This window comes from Salmo salar, chromosome 22 (assembly GCF_965601325.2).
Source record: "Salmo salar chromosome 22, fSalSal1, whole genome shotgun sequence".
NCBI lineage: Eukaryota > Metazoa > Chordata > Actinopteri > Salmoniformes > Salmonidae > Salmo > Salmo salar.
Window position 1 is genome coordinate 65,404,658 of NC_138312.1, and position 22,588 is coordinate 65,427,245.

The following is a 22,588-nucleotide window of genomic DNA, read 5'->3' on the forward strand; positions in this document are numbered from 1 at the left end:
TTGCTTTGTGATCTGATCGTGTTCAGATCTGGCTGGTCAGGGATTTCTCTTCAGTCTGGACGCAATCAGGCTACCGAAAGTGCATACAGTTGGCGACGTCATCAGCACTCCTCCCACGTGTTTTGGGACCAAGAGGCACCTTTTCATTATAACATTGGAGGAAATACATTCTTAGCATGTGAGGAACGTGTTTGCTGGTCTCAAATCTAGCCAGCCAACTAATATTTAGCAGAAAAAAAAAAAAATAGGTTTGGCTACAGTTAATCTAACCCGTTTGCAATCCCTTTAGCGTTGCTTGCTAGCTACAGTAGTTAACACAACAACTGATGGCAGTAGCTATCATATTCTGCCTATTCCACTGTTTGAAGAATGCATACTACTGGTCTCTCTCTCTCTCTCTCTCTCTCTCTCTCTCTCTCTCTCTCTCTCTCTCTCTCTCTCTCTCTCTCTCTCTCTCTCTCTCTCTCTCTCTCTCTCTCTCTCTCTCTCTCTCTCTCTCTCTCTCTCTCTCTCTCTCTCTCTCTCTCTCTCTCTCTCTCTCTCTCTCTCTCTCTCTCTCTCTCTCTCTCTCTCTCTCTCTCTCTCTCTCTCTCTCTCTCTCTCTCTCTCTCTCTCTCTCTCTCTCTCTCTCTCTCTCTCTCTCTCTCTCTCTCATATATATATATATATATATATATATATATATATATATATATATATATATATATATATATATATATACTAACACACAGTTCGAACCAGTGTTCATTATTTCACCAAAAAGAGAGACTAAAATAATATTAACGCTACGCTGAAATTATGGCGTATAGAAATTAAGAGCAGAATGGCATGGTTAAGAGCTTTGCTTGATGTACCGATTGGTTTCATACAACCACACAACACTGCAGCAGACTTCCTTGTTGGTTTTGGGTCGAATTTAGGCACAACATCGACTTCTCAGAGAAGTCCTCCACCTGCAAAACCGAGACCATTATTTGTGCTTCTGTTGTGGGTGTGGTAACGTCATATTATAATGGTACTGATGATTGTCCTTCCTATATTCACACTGGACCTGTCACATTATAATGACACTAGTGATTGTCCTATACTCGCACTGGGTCTCTCCTTCCTACAGCTGAGGGTCAGGGTCCAAACAAATAACACGTTTTCTCAAGCCGTTCTCAACATACATGCAGGCATGAGGGTACCTTTGAACATGCACACGTGTACAAAGACACACACACACACACACACACACACACACACAGCAACGTTATCATGTGGAGATGTAAAAGCGTGTTCAATATACCCCAACACAGCTTTAGAACAGTGTTCAATATACCCCAACACAGCTTTAGAACAGTGTTCAATGCACCCAATGTTCAATATAAAATGTTGAACATGTTCAATATATGACACGTTCAACATATAATGGATGACGTGTTCAACATAGAACGTTTGATGTGTTCAACATAGAATGGATGACGTGTTCAATATGACATGTTCAATATAGAATGTTTGACATGTTCAATATAGAATGGATGACATGTTCAATATAGACCGTATGACGTGTTCAACATAGAACGTATGACGTGTTCAACATGACATGTTCAATATAGAACGTATGACATGTTCAATATAGAACGGATGCCATGTTCAATATAGAATGGATGACATGTTCAACATGACATTTTCAATATAGAATGGATGCCATGTTCAATATAGAATGGATGACATGTTCAATATAGAATGGATGCCATGTTCAATATAGAATGGATGCCATGTTCAATATAGAATGGATGCCATGTTCAATATAGAATGGATGCCATGTTCAATATAGATTGGATGACATGTTTAATATAGAACGTATGACATGTTCAATATAGACCGTATGACGTGTTCAATATAGAAGTATGACATGTTTCAATATAGAATGGATGACATGTTCAATATAGAATGTATGATGTGTTCAACATGACATGTTCAATATAGAATGGATGACATGTTCAATATAGAATGGATGATGTGTTCAATATGACGTGTTCAATATAGAATGTATGATGTGTTCAATATGACATGTTCAATATAGAATGGATGACATGTTCAATATAGAATGGATGACATGTTCAATATAGAATGGATGATGTGTTCAATATGACATGTTCAATATAGAATGGATGACATGTTCAATATAGAATGGATGACATGATCAATATAGAATGGATGACATGTTCAATATAGAATGGATGATGTGTTCAATATGACATGTTCAATATAGAATGGATGACGTGTTCAATATAGAATGGATGACGTGTTCAATATGACATGTTCAATATAGAATGGATGACATGATCAATATAGAATGGATGACATGTTCAATATAGAATGGATGATGTGTTCAATATGGACATGTTCAATATAGAATGGATGACATGTTCAATATAGAAAGGATGACGTGTTCAATACGAATGGATGACGTGTTCAATATAGAATGGAATGACATGTTCAATATGACATGTTCAATATAGAACGTATGACGTGTTCAATATAGAACGTATGACGTGTTCAATATAGAACGTATGACGTGTTCAATATAGAACGTATGACGTGTTCAATATAGAACGTATGACGTGTTCAATATAGAACGTATGACGTGTTCAATATAGAACGTATGACGTGTTCAATATAGAATGGATGACGTGTTCAATATAGACCGTATGACGTGTTCAATATAGAATGGATGACATGTTCAATATGACGTGTTCAATATAGAACGTATGACGTGTTTAATATAGAACGGATGACATGTTCAATATAGAATGTATAAACATGTACAATACAGAATAGAATGCAGAATAGAATATAGAATGTATAACATGTACAATACAGAATAGAATGCAGAATAGAATATAGAATGTATAACATGTACAATACAGAATAGAATGCAGAATAGAATATAGAATGTATAACATGTACAATACAGAATAGAATGCAGAATAGAATATAGAATGTATGACATGTTCAATATAGAACGGATGACGTGTTCAACATAGAATGTATAACATGTACAATACAGAATAGAATGCAGAATAGAATAGAATGTATAACATGTACAATACAGAATAGAATGCAGAATAGAATATAGAATGTATAACATGTACAATACAGAATAGAATGCAGAATAGAATATAGAATGTATAACATGTACAATACAGAATAGAATATAGAATGTATGACATGTTCAATGTATAACATGTTCAATATAGAATGTATAACATGTACAATACAGAATAGAATATAGAATGTATGACATGTTCAATGTATAAAATGTTCAATATAGAATGTATGACATGTACAATGTATAAAATGTTCAATATAGAATGTATGACATGTACAATATAGTATTTATAGAAACAAGATAATCTGGCTCTCAGATTTTGTCGTACTTGTTGTGTTTTCTGTGTTCAGGCTATCCAGTGTGTTGGTTCTTGTCTATGGGAGGATGATTTTTTACAGTAGAGACGTGAGGTTTTGTCTAAGGGACTCATTCTCCCATTAAGACGCTCTAGGGAGACTAAGGAACATTAAGATACATACTAGAGCCATTACAACAACACGCTCCCGGCCAGCAGCCCCCTCCCTAGTCTCCTGACCCCCCCAGCAGCCCCCTCCCCACTCTCCTGACCCCCCCAGCAGCCCCCTCCCCACTCTCCTGACCCCCCCACCACTCTCCTGACCCCCCCAGCAGCCCCCTCCCTAGTCTCCTGACCCCCCCAGCAGCCCCCTCCCTAGTCTCCTGACCCCCCAGCAGCCCCCTCCCCACTCTCCTGACCCCCCCAGCAGCCCCCTCCCTAGTCTCCTGACCCCCCCAGCAGCCCCCTCCCCAGTCTCCTGACCCCCCCAGCAGCCCCCTCCCTAGTCTCCTGACCCCCCCAGCAGCCCCCTCCCTAGTCTCCTGACCCCCCCAGCAGCCCCCTCCCTAGTCTCCTGACCCCCCCAGCAGCCCCCTCCCTAGTCTCCTGACCCCCCCAGCAGCCCCCTCCCTAGTCTCCTGACCCCCCCAGCAGCCCCCTCCCTAGTCTCCTGACCCCCCCAGCAGCCCCCTCCCTAGTCTCCTAGATTCCCAGGGAGCTGCACAATGGCAATGAGAGTTTGCACAATTTCTGAGGACGTGAACTTTTCCCCAATTTATTTGAATAGGAGTTAATGGTTGATTGCTCCCATGGGCTTTAAGCAGAGCCTCCTCCAAGGAGAAGGAAAGAGCTACAGCCTTACTACACACACACTATGTCAAGGTCTCCTCCGCTCCCGCTGCGGAGGCAGGGGGATGTTCCTCGAGGTAGAAAGGAAAACACACACACAGGAAAAGACGGAAGTGTGCTAAACGGATAAAACATGTGTACATCGTGTTACAGTAACATCCCTCCACCGGTCTCACTAGAAAGGTGAAGTTTTGACCTGAGTCTTTTTGGGTTTCTGTCCCCTAAAGGCTTTATTTTAGTCATATAGTCCTCTCCAGGCCTGGGGTAAAGGCCACAGCCTCCTCAGGTCTAACCATTACCTTAACCCTAACCCTTAACTTTAACCACAACCCTCTTAAAAGGTTGTATTTTTTGTTCTATATTCCTCTCCAGGACTGGAGTGAAGGCCACAGCCTCCTCTGTGTGGGTACTCTGCAAGACTAACCCTAATACCGGTACCCCCAGTATACAGCCTCGCTATTGTTATTTTACTATTGTTCTTTTAATTATTTGTTACTTTTATTTCTTATTCTTATTTTATTTTATTTATTTTTTAAACTGCATTGCTGGTTAGGGCTTGTAAATAAGTATTTCACTGTTGTATTCGGCGCATGTGACAAATATAATTTGATAAAAACAAATATATCTTAATATAATAGTGTGACGACCCTGGGTTTATAAGCGCGGAAATCGACATTACAATATTATAATCTTAACCCCGTTAGCTGCTGCTAGCCGCCGCTAGCCGCTGCTAACTAACCCCTCTAGCCGCCGATAGCCGCTGCTAGCCGCTGCTGCTACTAACTCTAACCCCTCTAGCTGCTGCTGCTACTACTAACTCTAACCCCTCTAGCTGCCGCTGCTGCTACTACTACTACTAACTCCAACCCCGCTAGCTGCCGCTAACTCCAACCCCGCTAGCTGCCGCTGCCAAAAACTCCAACCCCGCTAGCTGCCGCTGCTAATAACTCCAACCCCGCTAGCTGCCGCTGCTAATAACTCCAACCCCGCTAGCTGCCGCTGCTAATAACTCCAACCCTGCTAGCTGCTGCTGCTGCAGCCAATAACTTACTCTGTCCGGACCTCTGGCAGTCTCTATGGGGTTACCACCGGGTTCAATTCTTGGGCCGACTCTTTTCTCTGTATATATCAACGATGTCGCTCTTGCTACGGGTGATTCCCTGATCCACCTCTACGCAGACGACATCATTCTGTATACATCTGGCCCTTCTTTGGACACTGTTAACTAACCCCCAAACGAGCTTGAACGCAATACAACACTCCTTCCGTGGCCTCCAACTGCTCTTAAACGCTAGTAAAACCAAATGCATGCTTTTCAATCGATCGCTGCCCGCACCCGCCTGCCCGGCTAGCATCACTACTCTGGACGGTTCTGACTTAAAATATGTGGACAACTACAAATACCTAGGTGTCTGGCTAGACTGTAAACTCTCATATTAAACATCTCCAATCCAAAATTAAATCTAGAATTTTGCTACAAAGCCTCCTTCACTCACGCCGTCAAACATACGCTCGTAAAACTGACTATCCTACCGATCCTCGACTTAGGCGATGTCATTTACAAAATAGCTTCCAATACTCTACTCAGAAAACTGGATGCAGTCCATCACAGTGCCATCCGTTTTGTCACCAAAACCCCATATACTACCCACCACTGCAACCTATATGCTCTAGTTGGTTGGCCCTCGCTACATATTCATCGCCAGACCCACTGGCTCCAGGTCATCTATAAGTCTATGCTAGGTAAAGCTCCGCCTTATCTCAGCTCACTGGTCACCATAGCAACACCCACCCGTAGCACGCGCTCCAGCAGGTATATCTCACTGGTCACCCCCAAAGCCAACACCTCCTTTGGCCGCCTTTCCTTCTAGTTCTCTATTGCCAATGACTGGAATGAATTCCAAAAATATATATTTATAAAAAATTCAAATCAAATCAATTTTCTTATATATATATATATATATTTTTTTTTAAATCGCTGAAGGTGGAGACTTATATTTCCCTCACTAACTTTAAACATCAGCTATCTGAGCAGCTAACCGATCGCTGCAGCTGTACATAGTCCATCTGTAAATAGCCCAACCAATCTACCTACCTCATCCCCATATTGTTTTTATTTACTTTTCTGCTCTTTTGCACACCAGTATTTCTACTTGCATATCACCATCTGCTCATCTATCACTCCAGTGTTAATTTGCTAAATTGTAATTACTTCGCTACTATGGCCTATTTATTGCCTTACCTCCTCAGGCCATTTGCACACACTGTATATAGACTTTCTTTTTTTTCTTCTATTGTGTTGACTGTACGCTTGTTTATGTCGCACTGCTTTGCTTTATCTTGGCCAGGTCGCAGTTGTAAATGAGAACTTGTTCTCAACTAGCTTAACTGCTGCTGCTAATAACTCTAGCCCCGCTAGCTGCTAACTCTAGCCCCGCTAGCTGCTAACTCTAGCCCCGCTAGCTGCTAACTCTAGCCCCGCTAGCTGCTAACTCTAGCCCCGCTAGCTGCTAACTCTAGCCCAGCTAGCTGCTAACTCTTACCCCACTGGCTGCTGCTAACCCACTGGCTGCTGCTAACTCTAACCCATCTAGCAGCTAACTCTTACCCCACTGGCTGCTGCTAACCCCACTGGCTGCTGCTAAACCTAACCCCGCTAGCTGCTAACTCTAAACCATCTAGCTGCTAACTCTAAACCATCTAGCTGCTAACTCTAAACCATCTAGCTGCTAACTCTAAACCATCTAGCTGCTAACTCTAAACCATCTAGCTGCTAACTCTAAACCATCTAGCTGCTGCTAACCCCGCTAGCTGCTGCTAACCCTAACCCCGCTAGCTGCTGCTAACCCCGCTAGCTGCTGCTAACCCCGCTAGCTGCTGCTAACCCCGCTAGCTGCTGCTAACCCTAACCCCGCAAGCTGCTGCTAACCCTAACCCCGCAAGCTGCTGCTTACCCTAACCCCGCAAGCTGCTGCTAACCCTAACCCCGCAAGCTGCTGCTAACCCTAACCCCGCTAGCTGCTGCTAACCCTAACCCCGCTAGCTGCTGCTAACCCTAACCCCGCTAGCTGCTGCTAACCCTAACCCCGCTAGCTGCTGCTAACCCTAACCCCGCTAGCTGCTGCTAACCCTAACCCCGCTAGCTGCTGCTAACCCTAACCCCGCTAGCTGCTGCTAACCCTAACCCCGCTAGTTGCTGGTAACCCTAACCCCGCTAGCTGCTGCTAACCCTAACCCTGGGGGTACTTGTATGAGGTGACTACCTCAAGATAAAAGGAACACCTATGTGAGAATACTATTCATTGACTACAGCTCAGCGTTCAACACCATAGTGCCCTCAAAGCTCATCACTAAGCTAAGGACCCTGGGACTAAACACCTCCCTCTGCAACTGGATCTTGGACTTCCTGATGGGCCTCTCCCAGGTGGTAAGGGTAGGTAACAACACATCCGCTGCGCTGATCCTCAACACGGGGGCCCCTCAGGGGTGCGTGCTCAGTCCCCTCCAGTACTAGGCATGACTCCAACACCATCATTAAGTTTGCTGATGACAACAGTGGTAGGCCTGATCACCGACAACGATGAGACAGCCTACAGGTAGGTCAGAGACCTGACTGTGTGGTGCAAGGACAACAACCTCTCCCTCAACATGATCAAGACAAAGGAGATGATTGTGGACTACAGGAAAAGGAGGACCGAGCACGCCCCAATTCTCATCGATGGGGCTGTAGCGGAGCAGGTTGAGAGCTTCAAGTTCCTTGGCGTCCACATCACCAACAAACTATTATGGTCCAAACACACCAAGGCAGTCGTGAAGAGGGCATGACAACACCTTTTCCCTCAGGAGATTGAAAAGATTTGTCATGGGTCCCCAGATCCTCAAAAAGTTCTACAGCTGCGCCATCGAGAGCATCCTGACCGGTTGCATCACTGCCTGGTATGGCAACTACTCGGCATCTGACCAGAAGGCGCTACAGAGGGTAGTGCGTATGGCCCAGTATATCACCGAGGCCAAGCTACCTGCCATCCCGGACCTACATACTAGGCGGTGTCCGACGAAAGCCCAAAAATTTGTCAAAAACTCCAGTCACCCAAGTCATAGACTGTTCTTTCTGCTACTGCACAGCAAGCGGTACTAGAGCGCCAAGTCTAAGACCAAAAGGCTCCTGAACAGCTTCTACCCCCAAGCTACAATTAATCAAATGGCTACCCAGACTATTTGCATTGACACCCCTCCATTTGTTTTTACACTGCTACTACTCGCTGTTTATTATTTATGCATAGTCACGTCACCCCTACCTATATGTACAAATTACCTTGACTAATCTGTACCCCTGCACATTTACTCGGTACTGGTACCCCCTGTATATGGCCTCGTTATTCCCACAGGGGACCAGTACGGGGGGAATTTTTTTTTATGAAATGTATGCATCCACTACTGTAAGTCGCTCTGGATAAGAGTGTCTGCTAAATGACTAAAATGTAAATGTTATTGACTCGGTACCGGTACCCCCTGTATACAGCCTCGTTATTAACTCGGTACCGGTACCCCCTGTATATAGCCTCGTTATCGGTATCCCCTGTATATAGCCTCCACATTGACTCTGTACCGGTACCCCCTATATATAGCCTCCACATTGACTCTGTACCGTAATACCCTGTATATAGCCTCCACATTGACTCTGTACCGTAATACCCTGTATATAGCCTCCACATTGACTCTGTACCGTAATACCCTGTATATAGCCTCCACATTGACTCTGTACCGTAATACCCTGTATATAGCCTCCACATTGACTCTGTACCGGTACCCCCTGTATATAGTCTCCACATTGACTCTGTACCGGTACCCCCTGTATATAGTCTCCACATTGACTCTGTACCGGTACCCCCTGTATATAGCCTCCACATTGACTCTGTACCGGTACCCCCTGTATATAGCCTCCACATTGACTCTGTACCGGTACCCCCTGTATATAGCCTCCACATTGACTCTGTACCGGTACCCCCTGTATATAGCCTCCACATTGACTCTGTACCGTAATACCCTGTATATAGCCTCCACATTGACTCTGTACCGGTACCCCCTGTATATATCCTCCACATTGACTCTGTACCGGTACCCCCTGTATATAGCCTCCACATTGACTCAGTATCGGTACCCCCTGTATATATCCTCCACATTGACTCTGTACCGGTACCCCCTGTATATAGCCTCCACATTGACTCAGTACCGGTACCCCCTGTATATATCCTCCACATTGACTCTGTACCGGTACCCCCTGTATATAGCCTCCACATTGACTCTGTACCGGGACCCCCTGTATATAGCCTCCACATTGACTCTGTACCGGTACCCCCTGTATATAACCTCCACATTGACTCTGTACCGGTACCCCCTGTATATAGCCTCCACATTGACTCTGTACCGGAACCCCCTGTATATAGCCTCCACATTGACTCTGTACCGGTACCCCCTGTATATAGCCTCCACATTGACTCTGTACCGGTACCCCCTGTATATAGCCTCCACATTGACTCTGTACCGGTACCCCCTGTATATAGCCTCCACATTGACTCTGTACCGTAATACCCTGTATATAGCCTCCACATTGACTCTGTACCGGTACCCCCTGTATATAGCCTCCACATTGACTCTGTACCGTAATACCCTGTATATAGCCTCCACATTGACTCTGTACCGTAATACCCTGTATATAGCCTCCACATTGACTCTGTACCGGTACCCCCTGTATATAGCCTCCACATTGACTCTGTACCGGTACCCCCTGTATATAGCCTCCACATTGACTCTGTACCGGTACCCCCTGTATATAGCCTCCACATTGACTCTGTACCGGTACCCCCTGTATATAGCCTCCACATTGACTCTGTACCGGTACCCCCTGTATATAGCCTCCACATTGACTCTGTACCGGTACCCCCTGTATATAGCCTCCACATTGACTCTGTACCGTAATACCCTGTATATAGCCTCCACATTCTGTTCCTTTTTTACTTTAGTTTATTTGGTAAATATTTTCTTAACTCTTCTTGAACTGCACTGTTGGTTAAGGGCTTGTAAGCATTTCACTGTGAGGTCTACTACACCTGTTGCATTCAGCATTTCACTGTGAGGTCTACTACACCTGTTGTATTCAGCATTTCACTGTGAGGTCTACTACACCTGTTGTATTCAGCATTTCACTGTGAGGTCTACTACACCTGTTGTATTCAGCATTTCACTGTGAGGTCTTCTACACCTGTTGTATTCAGCATTTCACTGTAAGGTCTACTACACCTGTTGTATTCAGCATTTCACTGTAAGGTCTACTACACCTGTTGTATTCAGCATTTCGCTGTGAGGTCTTCTACACCTGTTGTATTCAGCATTTCACTGTAAGGTCTACTACACCTGTTGTATTCAGCATTTCACTGTAAGGTCTACTACACCTGTTGTATTCAGCATTTCGCTGTAAGGTATTCTACACCTGTTGTATTCAGCATTTCGCTGTAAGGTCTACACCTGTTGTATTCGGTGCATGTGACCAATACAGTTTGATTTGATATGATTATGTAATCCACATTATATGTACTCTGTTTCCTCCCCTGGTGTGTGATCACACACTCATGGGCTGCATCTTCCTTCTCAGTGTAAGCTTCCAGATGAATAATAATAATAATAATAATAATAATAATAATAATAATAATATGACCATCTTACGTTACTGGAATTATGTATTCCGTACTGCCTTATTTGCATATTAAGTGCCACATTTTTATAATATTGCAATTTAATTTCATGAGCTGTTCTACATCAACACTGAAAATGTCATAACAATATGACCACTGTATCTTGATATTGGACAAAACGTGTCGATGTTAAGAATCCAGACAGGTGATTTGGTGCAATTGCCTACGGAATAATAGTGACCAGTCCAAGACCTTCCCCGATCACTTGAAAATAAGATCTCAGCAATGTTAAGTCCTACCCTCATGAAATAAAGTGTTTTGTGTTAATGAGAAGGTTCTCTATAACATGGAATACAAAGTATAACACCAGAACCAAAGCTGAATTTTGTCACCTAACACCCTAGTTATAAAGTCAGAGGGGAAGTAATGCTGTTGCAGTGCAACAGGACTGCCTTTACTGAGGCTGAATCCTATTATATTCCTTTCAGCTGGTTTAGGTAACAATATTTGTTAGGAATCTTCTTGTTCATTCACTACCAATGAGTTCTGCTCTAACACATTGGAAATCAAAATAGCACAAGAAATCCCTAGAAAATATAGTTTTTTTTAATCACTGGATAATCACTAGAAATCATTACAAAATCACTGGAAATTAATAAACGATTATAATAATAAGGAATCACTGGACATCAGTGGAAATCATTGGAAATGACAGGAAAATTCTTGTGTTGGTCACAGCATTAGAAACACCATCTCTGTGTGGGGAATGAGTTTGTGTAAATTGCAAATGTTTGTACAATCAGAATGCATCAGTTTCTGATAAAGAATATATATATTTTAATGTTTTTTTTCTTTATCAATTAAAAAAAAAGTTTTTAAATGATGCTTTATTGCTAAGCGGAGGTAGTACTCTGTAGATGTATTTTATGTATTGTATAGGTAGTACTCTGTAGATGTATTTCATGTATTGTATAGGTAGTACTATGTAGATGTATTTGAGGTATTGTATAGGCATTTATATTTGGCTCCTGAGTGGCACAGCGGTCTAAGGTGCTGCATCTCAGTGCTAGAGGCGTCACTACAGACCCTGGTTCGATTCCAGGATGTATCAAACTGGCTGTGATTGGGAGTCCCATAGGGCGGCGCACAATTGGCCCAGCGTCGTCCGGGTTAGGGTTTGGCCAGGGCAGGCCGTCATTGTAAATAAGCATTTGTTCTTAACTGACTTGCCTAGTTAAATAAATAAGAAATAGGTAGTACTATTTGCATTGACCCCCCCCCCCCCCCTTTGTTTTTACACTGCTGCTACTCGCTGTTTATTATCTATGCATAGTCCCTTTACAAATTACCTTGACTAACCTGTACCCCCACACATTGACTCTGTACCGGTACCCCCTGTATATAATCTCTTTATTATGTAATTTTCTTGTGTTACGTTCAGATATTTTGGAGAAGAAAAATTGACTTTAGTTTATTTAGAAAATATTTACTTAACCAACAATGCAGTTAAAGAAATAGAGTTTAGGGCTTTTAAGTAACTATTTCACAGTAAGTTCTACACCTGTTGTAATTGGCGCCTGTGACTGATACAATTTGATGTATTGGAGGCCAGGTTAGGCCCAATATAAAGGAGCAATATAAACACAGCTTTGTCTCTGTAGACGCTCCTTCCATTTATGACAACAGAGCAAAGTCCAACATACGCACACATTGCTCTTTAGGAATGATATAACCCATTATGAAACTCTGAAGTAAAGTATCCCTCTTTTTAATTCAGTCCTTGTTGCTCTAGTATCCACACATCACTCCACACATCACTCCACACATCACTCCACACATCATCACATCACTCCACACATCCACACATCACATCACTCCACACATCACTCCACACATCACTCCACACATCATCACATCACTCCACACATCATCACATCACTCCACACATCCACACATCACATCACTCCACACATCACTCCACACATCCACACATCACATCACTCCACACATCACTCCACACATCACTCCACACATCCACACATCACTCCACACATCCACACATCATCACATCACTCCACACATCACTCCACACATCCACATCACTCCACACATCACTCCACACATCCACACATCACTCCACACATCACTCCACACATCCACACATCACATCCACACATCACATCCACACATCACATCCACACATCACATCCACACATCACATCCACACATCACTCCACATCACAGTCTTCCCTGTGGCTCAGTTGGTAGAGCATGGTGTTTGCAACGCCAGCATGGTGTGTGTAACGCCAGGGTTGTGGGTTCGATTCCCACGGGGGGCCAGTACAAAAAAAGAAATTGCATGAAATGTATGTATTCACTACTGTAAGTCGCTCTGGATAAGAGCGTCTGCTAAATGACTCAAATGTAAATCACTGTTATATCAGGTTATAAAGAGTTCTACGGTAGATACAGACTTGATGGTTCCTGCTAGATTTACCTTATAGAAGATTATACTGTAGCCCATGGAGGGAGAAATGCTAAACATGAGACTATAATGAGGAATAATTGGTGTAGGCATACTACCCTATACTTATACTGTAGTGGAGTGAAAACCAGTGTGGAAAAAGTACCCAATTGTCATACTTGAGTAAAAGTAAAGATACCTTAATAGAAAATGACTCAAGTAGAGGTGAAAGTCACCCAGTAAAATACTACTTGAGTAAAAGTATTTGGTTTTAAATATACTTAAGTATCAAAAGCAAATGGAATTGCTCAAATATACTTAAGTATCAAAAGTAAAAGTATACAGTACTTAATTTCACATTCCTTATATTAAGCAAACCAGACGGCACAATTTTCTTGTTTTTTTAATTTACAGATAGCCAGGGGCACACTCCAACACTCCAACATTTACAGATAGCCAGGGGCACACTCCAACACTCCAACATTTACAGATAGCCAGGGGCACACTCCAACACTCCAACATTTACAGATAGCCAGGGGCACACTCCAACACTCCAACATTTACAGATAGCCAGGGGCACACTCCAACACTCCAACATTTACAGATAGCCAGGGGCACACTCCAACACTCCAACATTTACAGATAGCCAGGGGCACACTCCAACACTCCAACATTTACAAACAAAGCATTTGTGTATAGTAAGTCCGCCAGATCAGAGGCAGTAGGGACCAGGGATGTTCTCTTGATAAGTTTGAATTGTACCATTTTCCTGTACTGTCAAGAATTCAAAATGCAAGGAGTACTTTTGGGTGGCAGGGAAAATGAATGGAGTAAAAAGTACATTATTTTCTTCAGGAATGTAGCGGAGTAAAAGTTGTCAAAAATATAAATAGTAAAGTACAGATACTTTAAAGTACTACGCAAGTAGTTTTTTTAGGTAATTTTTTCTTAAATACTTTACACCACTGGGGAAAACTATGCGTTCTCGGTCTTTGTGAAGGGAAATGTTGTGAAACTGAACCTGAAGTATCCTATCACTTTCAGCGGACACAGACTAGTCCTCGCTTCTCCAAAATACTGTTCATGTCACAACCATTTTTCAAAAATAGCTTTACAAATGTTAAGTTATTCAGTCATATCTTTAAATAAATGGTTTATTTTAAGTCATTGCATGAGGAAATATTATGCTGACCTGTGTCATGACTAACAATGTTGGCCTCAGATGATGCTATGACCTTGTAACATAGAAAGTAAATACAAAATTATACAGCCTATTTTGATCAAGAATACAAATTTCTACATAAGTGGAGCCTAATTTAAAGTATTTTTTATAGTAACCTAACTATTGTAGTCAACAGGTGGCAGGTGATTGTAAGACATAAGGCATAATTGTTAAACCAATAACTCAATTCAAAATCGATTTGCTTCAGTAATAAGTCAATTTATATTTGAAATGAAGTTTGGTTTTTGTAAATATGACTATATTTTAAAATATTTTTATTCAAAATAAATATAAAGTAAATATCTGGAGGTACCTACAGCCTAAATTAAAACACTGCAGCAATAACTTACTGAATGATTTGACTGATGAAAGTTTGCTTACGACAAAATAGGATCATTGTGTGGATATCGGGCGGGTGTGTGGTGGGCGGGTTGAATAAAGATAAAACCAATAGGCTTACCTTAAAAAAAAATCCATAAATGTATCATTATTGTGCAATTTATATCTATGGGCTACATTGAGGTTTTTCTTTCATTATTTTAGGCTCTATCATTAGTGTATAAGCCTAAGCTTTAGGGCCTAACTGTATACGGGGCAAATAGCCTACACGCCAAATGCTTCATGGAATGGGGCAGAAAACGTTAAAGTTGATTCACAGAGGAAAAAAGGACAATATGAGACTTTAATTCAATAGAAGGAAAAAATGATCAAGGTTGGAGTTTAATTCATTAAGAGAAAAGCTGTGTAATGGAGAGTTGAAAATAAAGACAAGGGAGGACCATAAAAGTAATGTTTGGGAAAGATTTGATGAAGTGGTAAAAGAAGATGAAAGCAGTGCTGGGCTGTGTTGTGATGATTGTGAGGCGCTATACAAATTCCGCAGTCACAAGACAGGACTTCAAATAGGCTTATGACATGTCAAGGGAACTGCAGCCTACTGCTCAGATGGGTTTAAATGGAAACGGACATCTGGACACTGACTGTAGGTCTATAACCTCTCACAAAGCCTTTAATATTAACTCATGCAGAATTAAGCATTTCTTGCAGTAAAATTCCACACCAACTGTAGGCTAAATGTTGACCCGGGAACATGAGGGAAGAAATAAGATGTATTTCTTTCAGCATCTTGAGAGAATGTGAATGCACCTCTACAGATACCTTCTATGGTGCTATCTTTATCAGCATCATAAAAGCTGATAGTATGTCACCCACATAAAATTTGCATCCAAGCCAAACGGAAATCTTATCAGAAACATGTTGGGTCATTTTCACAGCTTTCCATTTCCTTACAACTGGTCAAACTGATGTAATTTGGAAATGTTGCACATCACTTTTTTTGGTCAGTTATTGCATTCTCTCTCTGGTCCCCGAAAGAAGCAAAGATGACAGAACTTTACTGACCTCAACTATATAGAAACATTCATTCTATCGATTTATGACATTCTGGTGATCAAGAGTGTATTTAGTCTACTTGGGCAACATATGACAGAAGAGAAGCTGAATATATGTAATTATAAACAAGTTGACTAACAAATAGCCTACCAAACGTCGGAAATTATAAGCAGAAACATATGCAAATCAGGCAACAACAAAAAATCCTGCGCCCCATGTAGCCTAGATGCATTTTCTTTTATAATTCTTCAGATTGTCACTTTGTCACATGTAGTTGGGTGGTTGCTGATGGATAATTAGTAGTTGCGGGCGGCGGTAGGTGAACGAACAGCTGACCAGCGCTGCTGCCACGCAGGACTGAGATATACCCGCTAATTCAGTGCAATACTATCAGTCTATAATTTAAAACTAAAACTGAACAAGTTGCCTAGCTATTCCTGATTATAAAGGGCTATGACGACAAATGATTGTCAAAACATATTTTAATATTGCAAATCTTCCAATGTGTGAGGGCTTGAAATTATCAGCACATGCTGCAAATTTGGAAAAAGTTTGGGAATTCATTTGTTGAATTGAATAAAAACGTACCTGTACCACAGCGAGGACGTTGCTTGTTAAAATTGATACACATCATGTGCATGTCCTATACACTTGTATTCATTTCCCCAATAATAGGCATACACTGTAATGTTTAAATGAAAGTAGGCCTACGCTTGCCAATGTGTTGACAGGCAGCGTAATTGATCCCCCTCCTCTCCGTGGGTTAAATACCATGCTGCTCATCGCAGGAAGAAATATAAAATCGACTGACCTGAATAAGATATCAAATAATGTGCGATGCCGTCTCCTTCTATAGCAGCTGCTGCCTGTTTGTCCTTCTATAGTTGCTGCTGCCTGTTTGTCTCTTGTTTGTTCTCTCGCCGCGCAGCGGGACCCGCTCTGGAGCCTCTCGATGTCTTTATTTGTCTCTGCAGGCAGTCAATCGGCAACGACAGGACCGGGCTATACTGCTTGGTGGGCAGGATGATAACGTAGTATTGCAGCAGTAACAGGAACAATGACAGTAGTCATGTTCTACCAACTCGTGTTGTAGACATATATCGCTTTGTTTCCCCTCCCTCTCTGGAACACCTACTGGGATCACATGGAACAACGCGGAAGGAAGAGTAATTCTGGCTTCAGTCCTGTTGATGGTTATTACTGAACAATTATCCTACAGCTTTTTAACACGCACTTCTGAGTGCAGAAAATGACTTGATTGCACATCATGATTAGAGTGAGGAATTATCATGAAGTGATCACTGATGGTTTGTGATAAATTAATTAAAAGTGAGAATTAAAGTAAAAATAATTACAGTATTTGGGGAATATGCACAAACTGTTATGGCTACACTATTAGTCTATACTGTGTAGATGTTGCATGTACCACAATAAATCAGTTAGAGAAATCTACCACAGTAAATAAATCAGTTAGAGAGATCTACCACAGTAAATCAGTTAGAGAGAAATCTACCACAGTAAATCAGTTAGAGAGATCTACCACAGTAAATCAGTTAGAGAGAAATCTACCACAGTAAATCAGTTAGAGAGAAATCTACCACAGTAAATCAGTTAGAGAGAAATCTACCACAGTAAATAAATCAGTTAGAGAAATCTACCACAGTAAATCAGTTAGAGAGATCTACCACAGTAAATCAGTTAGAGAGATCTACCACAGTAAATCAGTTAGAGAGAAATCTACCACAGTAAATCAGTTAGAGAGAAATCTACCACAGTAAATCAGTTAGAGAGATCTACCACAGTATATCAGTTAGAGAGAAATCTACCACAGTAAATCAGTTAGAGAGAAATCTACCACAGTAAATCAGTTAGAGAGAAATCTACCACAATAAATCAGTTAGAGAGAAATCTACCACAGTAAATCAGTTAGAGAGAAATCTACCACAGTAAATCAGTTAGAGAGAAATCTACCACAGTAAATCAGTTAGAGAAATCTACCACAGTAAATCAGTTAGAGAGAAATCTACCACAGTAAATCAGTTAGAGAAATCTACCACAGTAAATCAGTTAGAGAGATCTACCACAGTAAATCAGTTAGAGAAATCTACCACAGTAAATCAGTTAGAGAGAAATCTACCACAGTAAATCAGTTAGAGAGAAATCTACCACAGTTAGAGAACTCTCATCCAAGATGGCGTAGCAGTCAGATGTCTTTGTCCTCGTCTTGTCCCGTGTCCCGTGTATATATCTTTTATATCTTTTTTCTTCGCATATTTTTTTATATTTTTCCTAAACCTTAACTTCAATATACTCTCCTGCAACCCGCCTCACCCAATGTGGTATGGATCTGCTATTTTCTAAAGTATTTTTCTTTACTTTCGAACCGGAATCCCCTACAGAAGCCAGCCAGCAAACTAGCTAACCACTAGCTCGGAAACGCGATTCAAACCAGAGCATACCAGACTTATTTTCTCTCCATATCCCCAGATTCCTACCGCAAGCTCTGAACCTTTTCACCTGGATCATCGCAGCTAGCTAGCTGCAATCCGAGTTGCTACTCCTGGCTAATGTCTCTGTCCCGAAGCAAGCACCAATTAGCCTGGAGCTAGCCCATGCTAGGCCCATCTCCCGGCTAGCTGAAGAGGTCCATCAGCCACTCCTTGGGCTACAATACCTATTTTGGACCCTTTTTACTACATGAAGCCCTGCTAATCCATCACGACTGGACTACCGACGTAACCTGCCCCAGGGTTCTTTTTGCAACAGGCCCCTCCGTCGCGACGTCCCCTGAATGATCTGCTAGCCTGCTAGCCGCGGCCCGCTAGCTGTCTAGAGCATATCGGACTGTTAGCTGAATAGGTCCATCGGCCAATTTCTTGGGCCACTATACCTATTTTGCCAATTGGACTGGGCACCTTTACTACACGGAACCCTACTAATCCATCATGGCTGGTCTGCAGACGGAACCGCACGAGGAGGCTCTGCACGAGGAGGCTCTGCACGAGGAGGCTCTGCACGAGGAGGCTCTGCACGAAGAGGCTCTGCACGAGGAGGCTCTGCACGAGGAGGCTCTGCACGAGGAGGCTACAACAGACTTCTTCCGTCACGACGTATCTCTAAGGCCCTTCTGCTAGATTGCTAGTCCTGGCCCGCTAGCTGTCTGAATCGCCGTGTCTCCAGCCAGCTTAACTACTCACTGGACCCCTACGATCACTTGGTAACGCATGCCTCCCCCTAATGTCAATATGCCTTATCCATTGCTGTTCTGGTTAGTGATTATTGTCTTATTTCACTGTAGAAGTCTAGCCCTGCCTGAGCTAACCCTTCAGTTCCACTTCCCACACATGCGGTGACATCACCTGGTTTAAATGATGTTTCTAGAGACAATATCTCTCTCATCGTCATTCTATGCCTAGGTTTACCTCCACTGTATTCACATCCTACCATACCTTTGTCTGTACATTATGCCTTGAATCTATTCTATCGCACCCAGAAACCTGCTCCTTTTACTCTCTGTTCCGAACGTACTAGATGACCAGTTCTTGTAGCCTTTAGCCGTACCCTTATCCTACTCCTCCTCTGTTCCTCCGGTGATGTAGAGGTTAATCCAGGCCCAGCAGTGCCTAGCTCCACTCTCATTCCCCAGGTGCTCTCATTTGTTGGCTTCTGTAACGATAAAAGCCTTGGTTTCATGCATGTTAACATTAGAAGCCTCCTCCCCAAGTTTGTTTTATTCACTGCCTTAGCACACTCTGCCAACCCAGATGTCCTAGCCGTGTCTGAATCCTGGCTTAGGAAGACCACCAAAACCCCTGAAATTTCCATCCCTAACTATAACATTTTCCGACAAGATAGAACTGCCAAAGGGGGCAGAGAGGCATTTTTCTGCAGAGATCGTCTACGGAGTTCTCAAATCAAATCAAAGTTTATTTATCACGTGCGCCGAATAAAACAGGTGTAGACCTTACAGTGAAATGCTTACTTACAGGCTCTAACCAATCGTGCGAAACAAAGGTGTGTGTGTGTGTGTGTGTGTGTGTGTGTGTGTGTGTGTGCGTGTGTGTGTGTGTGTGTGTGTGTGTGTGTGTGTGTAGGTAAGTAAATAAATAAAACAACAGTAAAAAGACATTTGAAAATAAGAGTAGCAAGGCTATATACAGACACTGGTTAGTCAGGCTTATTGAGTTAGTATGTACAAGTAGGTATGGTTAAAGTGACTATGCATATATGATGAACAGAGAGTAGCAGTAGCGTAAAAAGAGGGGTTAGGGAGGTCTGTGCCCAAACAATTCGAGCTTCTACTTCTAAAAATCCACCTTTCCAGAAACAAGTCTCTCACCGTTGCCACTTGTTATAAACCACCCTCTGACCCCAGCTGTGCCCTGGACACCATATGTGAATTGATTGCCCCCCATCTATCTTCAGAGCTCGTGCTGCTAGGTGACCTAAACTGGGACATGCTTAACACCCCGGCCATCCTACAATCTAATCTTGATGCCCTCAATCTCACACAAATTATCAATGAACCTACCAGGTACAACCCCAAATCTGTAAACACGGGCACCCTCATAGATATCATCCTAACCAACTTGCCCTCCAAACACCTCTGCTGTCTTCAACCAAGACCTCAGCGATCACTGCCTCATTGCCTGCATCCGTAATACATCTATGATAATTGAGAATTTTAATAAGCATTTTTCTATGGCTGGCCATGCTTTCCACCTGGCTACCCCTTCCCCGGTCAACTGCCCTGCACCACCCACAGCAACTTGCCCAAGCCTTCCCCATTTCTCCTTCACCCAAATTCAGATAGCTGATGTTCTGAAAGAGCTGCAAAATCTGGACCCCTACAAATCACCTGGACTAGACAATCTGGACCCTCTCTTTCTAAAATTATCCGACGCAATTGTTGCAACCCCTATTACTAGCCTGTTCAACCTCTCTTTCGTATCGTCTGAGATCCCTAAAGATTGGAAAGCTGCCGCAGTCATCCCCCTCTTCAAAGGGGAGACACTCTAAACCCTAACTGCTACAGACCTATATCTATCCTACCCTACCTTTCTAAGGTCTTCGAAAGCCAAGTTAACAAATAGATCACCGACCATTTCGAATCCCACCGTACCTTCTCCGCTACGCAATCTGTCTTCCGAGCTGGTCATGGGTGCACCTCAGCCACGCTCAAGGTCCTAAACGATATCATAACTGCCATCGATAAGAGACAACACTGTGCAGCCATATTCATCGACCTTGCCAAGGCTTTCGACTCTGTCAATCACCACATTCTTATCAGCAGACTCAACAGCCTTGGCTTCTCAAATGACTGCCTCGTCTGGTTCACCAACTACTTCTCTGATAGAGTTCAGTGTTTCAAATCGGAGGGCCTGTTGTCCGGACCTCTGGCAGTCTCTATGGGGGTGCCACAGGGTTCAATTCTCGGGCCGACTCTCTTCTCTGTATACATCAGTGATGTCGCTCTTGCTGCTGGTGATTCTCTGATCCACCTCTACGCAGACGACACCATTCTGTATACTTCTGGCCCTTCTTTGGACACTGTGCTAACTAACCTCCAGACAAGCTTCAATGCCATACAACTCTCCTTCCGTGGCCTCCAACTGCTCTTAAATACAAGTAAAACTAAATGCATGCTTTTCAATCGATCACTGCCTGCACCTGCCCGCCCGTCCAGCATCACTACTCTGGACGGTTCTGACCAAGAATATGTGGACAACTACAAATACCTAGGTGTCTGGTTAGACTGTAAACTCTCCTTCCAGACCCACATTAAGAATCTCCAATCCAAAATGAAATCTAGAATCGGCTTCCTATTTCGCAACAAAGCATCCTTCACTCATGCTCCCAAACAAACCCTCGTAAAACTGACTATCCTACCGATCCTCGACTCCAGCGATGTAATTTACAAAATGGCCTCCAACACTCTACTCAACAAATTTAATGCAGTCTATCACAGTGCCATCCGTTTTGTCACCAAAGCCCCATACACTACCCACCACTCCGATCTATATGCTCTCGTTTGCTGGCCCTCGCTTCATACTCTTCGCCAAACCCACTGGCTCCAGGTCATCTACAAGTCTTTGCTAGGTAAAGCCCCGCCTTATCTCAGTTCACTTGTTACCATAGCAGCACCAACCCGTAGCACGCACCCCAGCAGGTATATTTCACTGGTCATCCCCAAAGCCAATTCCTCCTTTGGCCGCCTTTTCTTCCAGTTCTCTGCTGCCAATGACTGGAACGAACTACAAAAATGATTTACTGTGGTAGATTTCTCTAACTGATTTATTTACTGTGGTAGATTTCTCTCTAACTGATTTACTGTGGTAGATCTCTCTAACTGATTTACTGTGGTAGATCTCTCTAACTGATTTACTGTGGTAGATTTCTCTCTAACTGATTTACTGTGGTAGATTTCTCTCTAACTGATTTATTTACTGTGGTAGATTTCTCTAACTGATTTACTGTGGTAGATTTCTCTAACTGATTTATTTACTGTGGTAGATCTCTCTAACTGATTTACTGTGGTAGATTTCTCTCTAACTGATTTACTGTGGTAGATTTCTCT

At 42.7% G+C, this 22,588-nt stretch overlaps 1 protein-coding gene across 2 annotated transcripts in view; it reads right to left on the reverse strand.

Annotated features, from left to right (window-relative positions):
- Nucleotides 1–17,154, reverse strand: part of pparg (peroxisome proliferator-activated receptor gamma) — a 90,306-nt gene extending 73,152 nt beyond the window's left edge. The window contains exon 1 of one of the 2 annotated variants that reach the window (XM_014168482.3): nt 16,823–17,154. The gene's annotated coding sequence lies outside the window, so the exon portion shown is untranslated. The remainder of the gene's footprint in view (nt 1–16,822) is intronic. The other variant, XM_045705117.2, reaches the window with a different exon arrangement.
- Nucleotides 17,155–22,588: the final 5,434 nt, after the last annotated feature.